Consider the following 10,085-nt stretch of genomic DNA (forward strand, 5'->3'; position numbering starts at 1 on the left):
CTGCATTCTCGACTGTGATTGAAAGGTCGGTTAGGGGGGAGGATTTGGCCGGCAGGTGGAGCAATTCTGTTTTGCTTAGGTTCAGTTTGAGGTGGTTGGACGTCATCCAGGCTGAGATGTCGGACAGACAGGCCGAGATCCGCACAGAGACGTGGATATCTGAGGGAGGGAAGGAGAGGAAGAGTTGAGTATCGTCGGCATAACAATGGTAGGAGAAGCCATGAGACGTGATAATGTTACCCAGTGATTTAGTGTAGAGGGAGAAGAGAAGGGGTCCTAAAACCGAGCCCTGGGGGACACCCGTCCGCAGGGGGCGGGTGGCCGACAGGGTCCCTCTCCATGACACTTGGTAGGAGCGGTCATTGAGGTATGATGACAGCCATGTCAGCGCAGAGCCAGCCACTCCCATTCCTGCGAGGGCCGCAAGGAGGATCTGGTGGTTGACTGTGTCGAAGGCTGCAGATAGATCTAGGAGAATCAGGACAGAGGAGAGGCCTTTCGCTTTTGCTAAGTGAAGTGCTCCCAACATATCTGAATTAGAAAAGCGGTACAGGCACTTGGACGAGGAAAGAGCAGCACTGATAGACAAGTGGTCGACCCTTCTAGAGCCAAGGGGAAAGGGTGACACTGGATGTGCTTATGAGGGTGAAGAGGATATAAAGACACACAACATTGAAAGGGGCGGTGAGGTAACCGGCCCACTTGATATTTCAAACGATGTTTCGCAACGTGTCGCGGAGGCTAAACCTTCCCCGTCCACCAACAGCAAAGGTGAAGTCCTTCACATCCACTCGTCATCCCCTCAGCTTGACAGTAGTCAAATATAGGGGGCGCTTCCAAAGACTCTCCCTTACCTTTCGGGAGCCACGAGGGGGCCCCGAAAGAAACCCATCTCCAGCTTGGAGCAAAGACCACAAGAAGTGGACCTCATGAGTATACAGACAGGAGTTCGCTCCCACGGGTAAGACAACCCGGCAGCAAACCCTATCTCTACCAGAGCGCTGACCTCGCTATCATGCCTCAGTTACGAGGTGACCACGCCACGCCATCAGGCGATGAGGGCGCAACGCGGGAAGGTCTCGCTCACCACAGAGCCTACCAGGGGGCCCGACCTAAGATAAAGCTTGCCGCCATCAATCTGCCCAGATTCTGTGGCGACAGAAGGACCTATTGGCGCTGGCGGGATAATTGGGAGGACCTCCAGGCTTTGGCCGAACCATCAGGATTGCCTGTATGCAAATTATATCACCTTATTGACAGCGTAGAAGAGCCACTGAGAAAGAAACTCGGGCTGGATCGCTGCAGAACAGCGGACAACGTTTTCAGGCTCCTGGACAACCGTTTTGGAGACAGGAGCACAACCGCAAGTCTGATCCTCAAAGGTCTGGAAGAAGTGCCCCCAGTATGGAGTAACCAGCCTAGGCCAATGATTGACCTGGTCCAGGCAGTGGAAACCGCACTGTACGACTTAAAGGACCTTGGGATGGAGGACGTGATCAAAAATCACCTAACTGTTGCCGCCATAGAAAGAAAACTGCCTATAGGCATGCGAGAGAAGTGGATCTCCTATGAGCGTGACCCTGCGAATGGCGTCACTCCCGCAAGTTACTTTGACAGACTCTTGTCATTTCTGAAAGGACAAGAAAGGATCCTCGAGAGGCTAGCACAGTTAGAGATCGGAGCCACCCACGCTGGCGAAAGACCAACCCAGCGTGAAAGGCTGAGCGGCAGGGGAGGTGATAGACGGTCATTTACAAGAACGACAGCGAGCGAAGTAAGAAGAGAGCCCCAGAGGGACTCGTGCACCATGTGTGGAGAGGAAGCACATGGGAAAAGACTGTACTTCTGCCCGGCCTTCAAGAAGGCTAAACTACTAGAGAAACGAGCCCAGGTGAAGAAAGCTGGAGCTTGCTTCAAATGCCTCGCTTATCACGGGGCCAACGGCCCATGCGAGAAAAGATTCCTCTGTCAGAAAGATGAGTGTGTAAAGGGGGGCGGCCCTGTCATCATTTTCTCCTCTGCTCCAAGACACAGAGCAGGAACGAAACAACCAATGAGCCCGGCGCTCGTAAAGGGCTCCGAGGCCTTACGGCTGAGCAGGAGAAGGTGGTCACAGAGTTAAAATTGTCAACGCTCCAAATGGAAGCATTCAAGAAAGCCTTCACGAACAGAGCGACCTCCCAAGTGTACGCCAGTAAGAGCCTGTTGGACATGAGTGGCATAAAAGAATACCCAGTCCTCATGATGCTCATGGACGTCACGACAAGAGGAGGAGACTGTGTTGGAGCGCTGATGGACCTCGCCTCCGACACCAACTATATCACACACAGAGCCGCCAAGAGGCTCGGGCTGGCCGGCGAACCTATCACACTGGTCGTGTACGGTGTTGGGAAGATGGCAGTCAGAGTCGATACCAAGAGGTATGTGGTGGCAATAAAAGTATGGACCCCGAAGGGGACCTTGAGAGCCCACGAAATGCTCTGCTACGGCCTTGAGGACATCGCCAAAGTAGATAGAGTGGTGAACTCCGAGAGACTAGAAAAGTTTTTCCCATGTGTCAAGCCAGGAGAATTGACCCGGCCTGATACAATTGATCTGCTCATTAGCACCCGGGAAGGTCGCCTGGCCCCACAAAGAATGGAGAGAGCCGGTGATCTGGTGCTATGGGACGGCCCACTGGGCAAAACTGTGAGCGGTGCGCATCCGGACCTCTTCGAAGAAGTAAAAATGACCACGTGTCATTCATTGACCCACTTCGCACGCTCCATGGGAACAACCATAAAGAGAGAATGCAAAGACCTCACGGTAGACTTAACCAAGAGGAAAAGCATGAAAGAGGCAGTAACTGCCACAAGCAACAAGGAAGTCTTCGACTGGCTGAAATGGGACAGCATCGGAGCAGCCTGTGACCCCATCTGTGGGGGATGTCGCTGGGGCAACTGTCCTCCCGGAGGAAAGGAAATGACACTGGCTGACGAGCGGGAGCTAGAGATCATCAAGGCTGGCTTGACCTTCAAGGAGAAAGACTCGCACTGTGGGGACTCCCACTGGGATGCAAAGTACCCCTGGAAGGAACAACCAGCATCTCTCCCTAACAATCGCCGAGCTGTGGAGTCGACCTTCTTCAGGACAGAGAAACGCCTTGAGAAGGACCTTTCATGGAAAGTAGCCTATACCAGGCAAATCCACGAAATGGTGGAGAGAGGAGCTGCCGTGAAACTAACTAGGTCTATGATGGACCAATGGAAAGGAGCAGTATGGTACGTGAGTCACTTGACCGCACCGAACCCACACTCCGTCACCACTCCAGTACGCATCGTCTGGGACAGTAGCCAAGAATACAGAGGTGTAAGCATGAACAATATCCTACTGAAAGGTCCTGATGTGCTGAACCAAATCCGTGCAGTACTCCTCAGGTTCCGAGAGGGAGAACATGCAGCCATCGGTGACATCAAAAAGATGTATAACTCAGTGTGGCTTGAAGAGGAGGAAGTTCATGTACACCGTTTTCTATGGAGAGACTCACCGCAAGACGAGATAGAGGATTACGCCGTCGTCAGGGTGAACATGGGAGACATATCCTTAAGGTGGATGGAGTCTTATCTGAGAGGCAGGAAACAAGTAGTGGAAATTAATGGGACCATATCCTCCTCAATCCAACAGACGTGCGGGGTGCCGCAAGGAAGTATTTTAGGACCACTTTTATTTCTTTTATATATCAATGACATGAAAACTGCATGTGATTGTAAACTGTTTTTATTTGCGGACGATGCTGCACTCATGGTCTCCCATCAGGACAAAAGAGAAGTAGAGAGGTCACTCAGTCTAGAGCTTGTCAAGATCAGTCATTGGCTGGTCGAAAACAGGTTATCCCTACACCTGGGTAAAACCGAAGCTATACTTTTTGGCTCGGCCATACGACTTAAGAGGTCTCCTGGGTTCAAGGTAGTGGTAGGAGATATCGAGTTAACAGCAAAGGAGGAAGTCACATACTTAGGATGTATTTTGGACAACACCTTATCAGGGGTGAGCATGGCACAAAAGGTGGTCACAAAGATCAATCAGAGAATAAAATTTCTCGGTAGAGTGTCCACCTATATTAACAGGTCAGCAATGGAAGTCCTGGCAGGGGCACTAATCCAATGTCACTATGCATGCTCCTCCTGGTACACTGGCATCACAGTAGCACTGAAAGGTAGGCTACAGACAGCTCAGAACAAATTAGTTAGAATGATTTTAAAACTCCATCCCAGGACTCACCTTACACAGACACATTTTAACAGCCTCAAATGGCTCAGGGTTGAGGAGAGGGTCTCTCAAATAAAACTCAACATAACACATAGGATACTCTGGAATACTGTCCCTCAGTACCTCAGTGGATATTTTAACATGGTAAGGGATGTACACGGACACGCCACCAGGGGGAGCCCTACAGACATCGTCCCAGTGAGATGCAATAGGAAAATTGGCCAAAACGCATTCCTATATTCAGCAGCAGTACAATGGAATAGCCTACCAATGGAGTTGAAGACCATAAGCCCCTTCTCCACTTTTAAATTAGCTATAAAGAGGTGGATCATAAGTAGCAGAAGCTGGGAGTAGTGAACAAAGGGTTTTAATATGTGTTGTTCCTTTTTTATTCTTTTATTGTCTATAAAATGGAATATTATTGTATGTATTTTTTTGTTTTTATACCACACATCCTGACATACAGACACTACAAACACCCACGTCCACACACCAGTACATAAATCCACTGACACCAATGATGAAGGACCACAATGGAAACAAGCCTATGGCTTTATTGTGTTTTTATGAAATCCTATTGGTAAATGGAGAAAATGTATACCTGTTTTCATATTGTGATCCAATGTATATGTGTGATTTTCCATTCTAAACCAATAAACTATTCAATCAAAAAAAAACAAGCCGGCCGGATGCATCGCCCAAGTCGCTATGCGAGAGACCGCATACCTCCCTTGGTTCTCCCACCTGACGGAAGAAAGATCTGTCATCGTGGACAACAGCTACGTGGACGATCTCCTCGTATCACACAATGACTCTCACAGACTGGAAAAGATCCTTAAGGGGGTCGAAGTCATCTTGAAGGCAGGCGGCTTCCACCTCAAACCCTGGGTCCGATCTGGTCACAGTGGGAGGCATGACACCCCGGAGGCCAAGCCAGAGACACTAGTTCTACCGAACCAACTTAAGGAGGAAGATAACAAGGCTTTGGGAGTCGGCTACCTTGTTCAGGAAGATAAGCTCTTCGTAATGGCGTCCATCAACTTTTCCCGGAGAAGGCAAAAGATAAGGATGGAAGCAGATCTAGCCGAAGAAAATATCATAGAGAGGACGCCTAACCCTCTGACACGCCGAGTTCTACTCAGCCAAGTCGCAGGACTGTATGACCCGATTGGTCTCGCAACTCCACTCAAGCAGAAGGGAGTGATCCTAGTGAGAAGGGCATTCCAGGAGGCTGGAAAAATTACCAAGGACACTTGGGACCAGCCACTATCAGAGGAGCTCCGAGAGAAAGCAGTGGAGTTGTTCAAGGAATATGCTCGCCTGAGCCGCGTCACATTCCCAAGAAGTATCACGCCCGCCGGCTGGTTGGGCAAGCCATGGGGGATCACGTTCTCAGACGGGAGCTGTGATTCCTATGGCGCAGTACTGTATCTACGATGGGAGACGTCTGGGGGAGCAGTTGCCCGGCTAGTGGAGTCAAAAGCGAAACTGGCCCCTCTTGATCTTAGAGGTGATCCAGTAAAGGCGGAAATCTGCGGGGCGGTGTTCGCATCCCGTCTAAAGAAGTATGTGCTTAAACATGGAAGAATCAAAATCGAAAGGTGGTTCCACTTCGTCGACAGTCAGACGGTGCTGGGATCCAAAGAGAAAGCTATGGCTTTCAGACATTCTTCGCGAATCGGTTCGGAGAGATCTAGAAGGCTGGTCCCGTCACTGATTGGTGGTGGGTACCAGGAGAACGCAATATTGCTGACCTGGTCACAAGAGGCCACTGCTCCCCAGAGCTACTCGGAGAGAATTCTGCGTGGCAGTGCGGCCCTGACTTCCTCGCCTACCCCGAAGAGGAATGGCCAATGAAATCAGCCTCAGAAGTTTCTACCGCTGCGAGAGACGCAGTAAGCAGGCTTCAAAGAAAGGCCTTCACAGTTGCTATCACAAGAGCGCAAGCAAAGACAATGCTTCCCCTTGCCAGCTCAGAGGAAGGGAAGAAACCAGCCACAAAAGAAGAATCAGATATCATTATCTCGCCAAACAGAAGCCCTGACAAACTTTGGGGCGGGGCTCTCGTAGGCCAGATAAACCCAAGGAGATACAGTTCTCTCAAGACACTCTGCAACGTCGTCGGCTTCATCCGAAGGGCACTGAAGTTCTGGGCGACAGTAAAAACCCGGAAGGCCCAAACGACGAAAGCTCGTTTGCCAACCCACACATTGTTAAAGTGGGAGGCATTAACTGTAAATGAACTGCAAAGCGCATTCAGAGAACTATGCCTGGCCGCACAGGAAGGCGCAGAATTCCCCGTGACCACACTAGACAGACTTGTGGTCCACAAAGAGGAGGACTCCAAACTTTTGCTGTGCCACGGCAGAGTTCAAGCCATGGCCAAAGAATGGCCTGGGGTGCCTTTACTTCCCTACAGGGAATGGGTGAGCATCCTCCTGGCAGAGGAAGCTCACAGGGCAAACCATGAGGGCATTGCAGGAACCCTCTTGCGCATGAGAGATAAAGCCTGGGTTGTGCAGGGGCCAAGAGTAGCCCGAAGCACAATTGACTTGTGTATACACTGCCGAAAGAACAAGGCAAAAATGTGCCGTCAAATCATGAGCGAACTCCCCCCGGAGCGCACAGAACCGGCCGCACCATTCGAGTATACCACGTTGGACCTCTTTGGTCCCTACAGGATCAAAGACTCAGTGAAAAAGAGAACAAGTAAGAAAGCCTGGGGCGTAGTTTTCTGCTGCATGGCATCCAGAGCAATACATGCCGACATAGTGGACCTCTCGACTGAAGGTTTCCTAAAAACATTCCAACGCTTCACTGCATTGAGAGGCCATCCTAAGAAGCTCTGGTCCGATAAAGGGACTAATTTCGTGGGAGCAAAGCCAGCGCTGGAAGAACTTTATAAGTTCCTAGCAAATATCGACAATAACAAAATACAGAAGAAAGCCGCAGAGTCTGGTACAGATTGGACTTGGGTGTTCCACCCCGCTGACTCTCCTCATAGGCATGGTGCGGCTGAAGCAGCTGTGCGAGTATTGAAAAGAGCACTAAGCAGCATAGGCGAAGAAGGGAGCCTCACGGCCCTGGAGTTCCAAACCCTCCTATACCTTGCTGCCAATCTATCAAATGAGAGGCCTATTGGCGCCAATGCCCAGCTTCGGGATGGCACCATTGAGGCCAGTTTCGACTGGGCCGAGTGATAAAGACTCACCCTGACCCAAAGGGTGTCATCAGGGACGTGGAAGTAAGGACTTGCCATAGCCTTCCCGTTACCGCCGGTCATCCCAAGCGTGATCGTCACGTCGGGGTGTGCCCCACCACCGTCCTCCACAGGGACGTCAGGAGGTTGGTGGTACTTCTACCTTTCGAGGAACAATGACCAAAAAAGGGCGTCTAAAGTCGCCTTGTTTCTGGCAAAAAAGGGACGTCGAAAGTCGCTTTGTTTCTGGCACAAATAACGTCGAAAGTCGCCTGTTTCTGGTGCAAAGGACGTCGAAAGTCGCCTGTTTCTGGCACAAAGAAGGACGCCGAAAGTCGCCTGTTTCTGGCGCAAAGGACGTCGAAAGTCGCCTGTTTCTGGCACAAAGAAGGACGCCGAAAGTCGCCTGTTTCTGGCGCAAAGGACGTCGAAAGTTGCCTGTTTCTGGCACAAAGAAGGACGTCGAAAGTCGCCTGTTTCTGGCACAAAGAAGGACGTCGAAAGTCGCCTGTTTCTGGCGCAAAGGACGTCGAAAGTCGCCTGTTTCTGGCAGGTTTGAGGACGTGAAGAATCACCCGATGCCGATGGTACCTGAGTAGTTTTCGCGGGAGCCGCTTGTGCTACCACCGTAAATGCGGCATAGTTTAATTCTTTGTACCCCTGTGAAGGAATAATAATATAGACCGGGATCACTTATATAGTTTGAATAGTTTTAGGAGCCTGACGTTCAGAAAACTAAGTGGGAGGTGGAGAATTATCCGACATTTTTCCCAATATATTTATCATTATTATCCTTCATTATTATCATGAGTAACATTTATTGTATACATTTATTGCATGAGTTAATTATTATCTGGTGCCGCCTAGTGGACGCACTTTGGAGTACGTATTGCGACTCTGAGCAGGTAAGCTGTCTCTGTGCAGGCGCGTCGCGCTATTTAAGTGACACTCTCAGTCTAGACTGTAAGGTGAAAAGCCCTGTGGGCGAACTCTTGACTGGCCAACGGTACGTAGCATTATATGCGCCGTTAATATCCGCATTTCTCTTTAATTCATATATCTAGTTATTAACTAATGCTGTTTGTTTTCCTTTCCTTTGTATAGGTAAATAATCTGACTAACGTCTGACTAACGTCTGATTATACGTTGCTGACTAAATGCTGACTGAATGTACTAACTGACTTAATGGAAACGCTGACTACATGCTGACTACACGCTATTAACAATAGACTGGCTAACGTCAGACTGAATGTACATGCAGACCAACTAATGTCTGGCTACACTAACCAGAACTGGTTGCTAAATTGCAACTTAACTATTAATGAACTATCAACAGAGGCGACTTGGTTGAACATTACCGATACCACTTCGACCTCTACTAACATTATCCACTAAAGCTTGGATGTAAGCTACTACCAACTATCAGCTACACGCTAACCCCTTGTTAATTGACCACCTGGTGATTATTGTAACAGAGGATGAGCTGGATGCTGGACTTCAAGGTCCAAATAAACGAACATTCTTATAAAGTCCGAATTGTTTCTATGGTTTAAGAAAAGTCATTTCGCCCACACCCTTCCAAGGGGGACATCTAGTTGACTCATTGACTGAGACTGCTAGATAATTGGACAATTGGTCAATTGCCCCCAAATATGACTTAAAAAAAACAGAACTTTTCAATAATTATTATTAACTTATTGCGTGCGTTCTGCTTCTGAAATGGATTATATATTGCTGTTGGAACAGTTAGATGCTCTGGCTGCCCAAGTTGTACATATAGAATGCATATTTAGAGATCGTCTAGATCAGTGGTTCCCAAACTTCTTGTTTATGCGGACCACTAGATTGTTATCAAGAACATTTGCGGACCACCTCGTATGCAAACAGTAAAAATAAATATCAAACGTATATAAAGTGGTAGTGTTAAAACACAGATATTTTAATAGTTAATTATGGACACTCAAAAGTAAATTGTACTCATCACTGCATACACTCAAACTCCTCTGACCTCATCTGGTCTTTCCAAAAACCAGAGATGGGACGGGCACACACACACACACATATTTACGCTTAGCTTATATTTCAGCTAATGAAGTTAAATCAACTATCCAGTTTGTTTTTATAGTGTAACGTTTGGCTATTTGAGAGAGAGACTCGTTACACACAACGCGGGTCAGTCTGACAACGTTCCGAGAGAGAGAGAGAGAGAGAGAGAGAGAGAGAGAGAGAGAGAGAGAGAGAGAGAGAGAGAGAGAGAGAGAGAGAGAGAGAGAGAGAGAGAGAGAGAGAGAGAGAGAGAGAGGCGACAGCTGTGTGTGTTCTCTCTAGATTAAAGTATCATTTTTGGAAAGCGGCAAAGGCTCAGCTGGTTGGTATTTCTCTGCATTTAAGCAGGTTTGATGTTTGACTCTCGTTCCGCGCGCACCATTCAGTCTGACTTGGAGCACACACTGGACTTAATCTATGTGCACTGCCAGCCAGGATTTAATGCTATACGGAGAGATTCAGACTCTAGATCTATTTGCAGAGCCAGATGAGTGGCTGCTTAACCGTTTCAGATTGCCAAGAGCGGTGCTTTTAGATGTATGCAATACTCTCTGGAGCCTCAACTCAAACACAACACACGCCGGTCAAATCC

This window comes from Notolepis coatsorum (genome assembly GCF_963971535.1).
Source record: "Notolepis coatsorum genome assembly, chromosome: 1".
Classification (NCBI taxonomy): Eukaryota; Metazoa; Chordata; class Actinopteri; order Aulopiformes; family Paralepididae; genus Notolepis; species Notolepis coatsorum.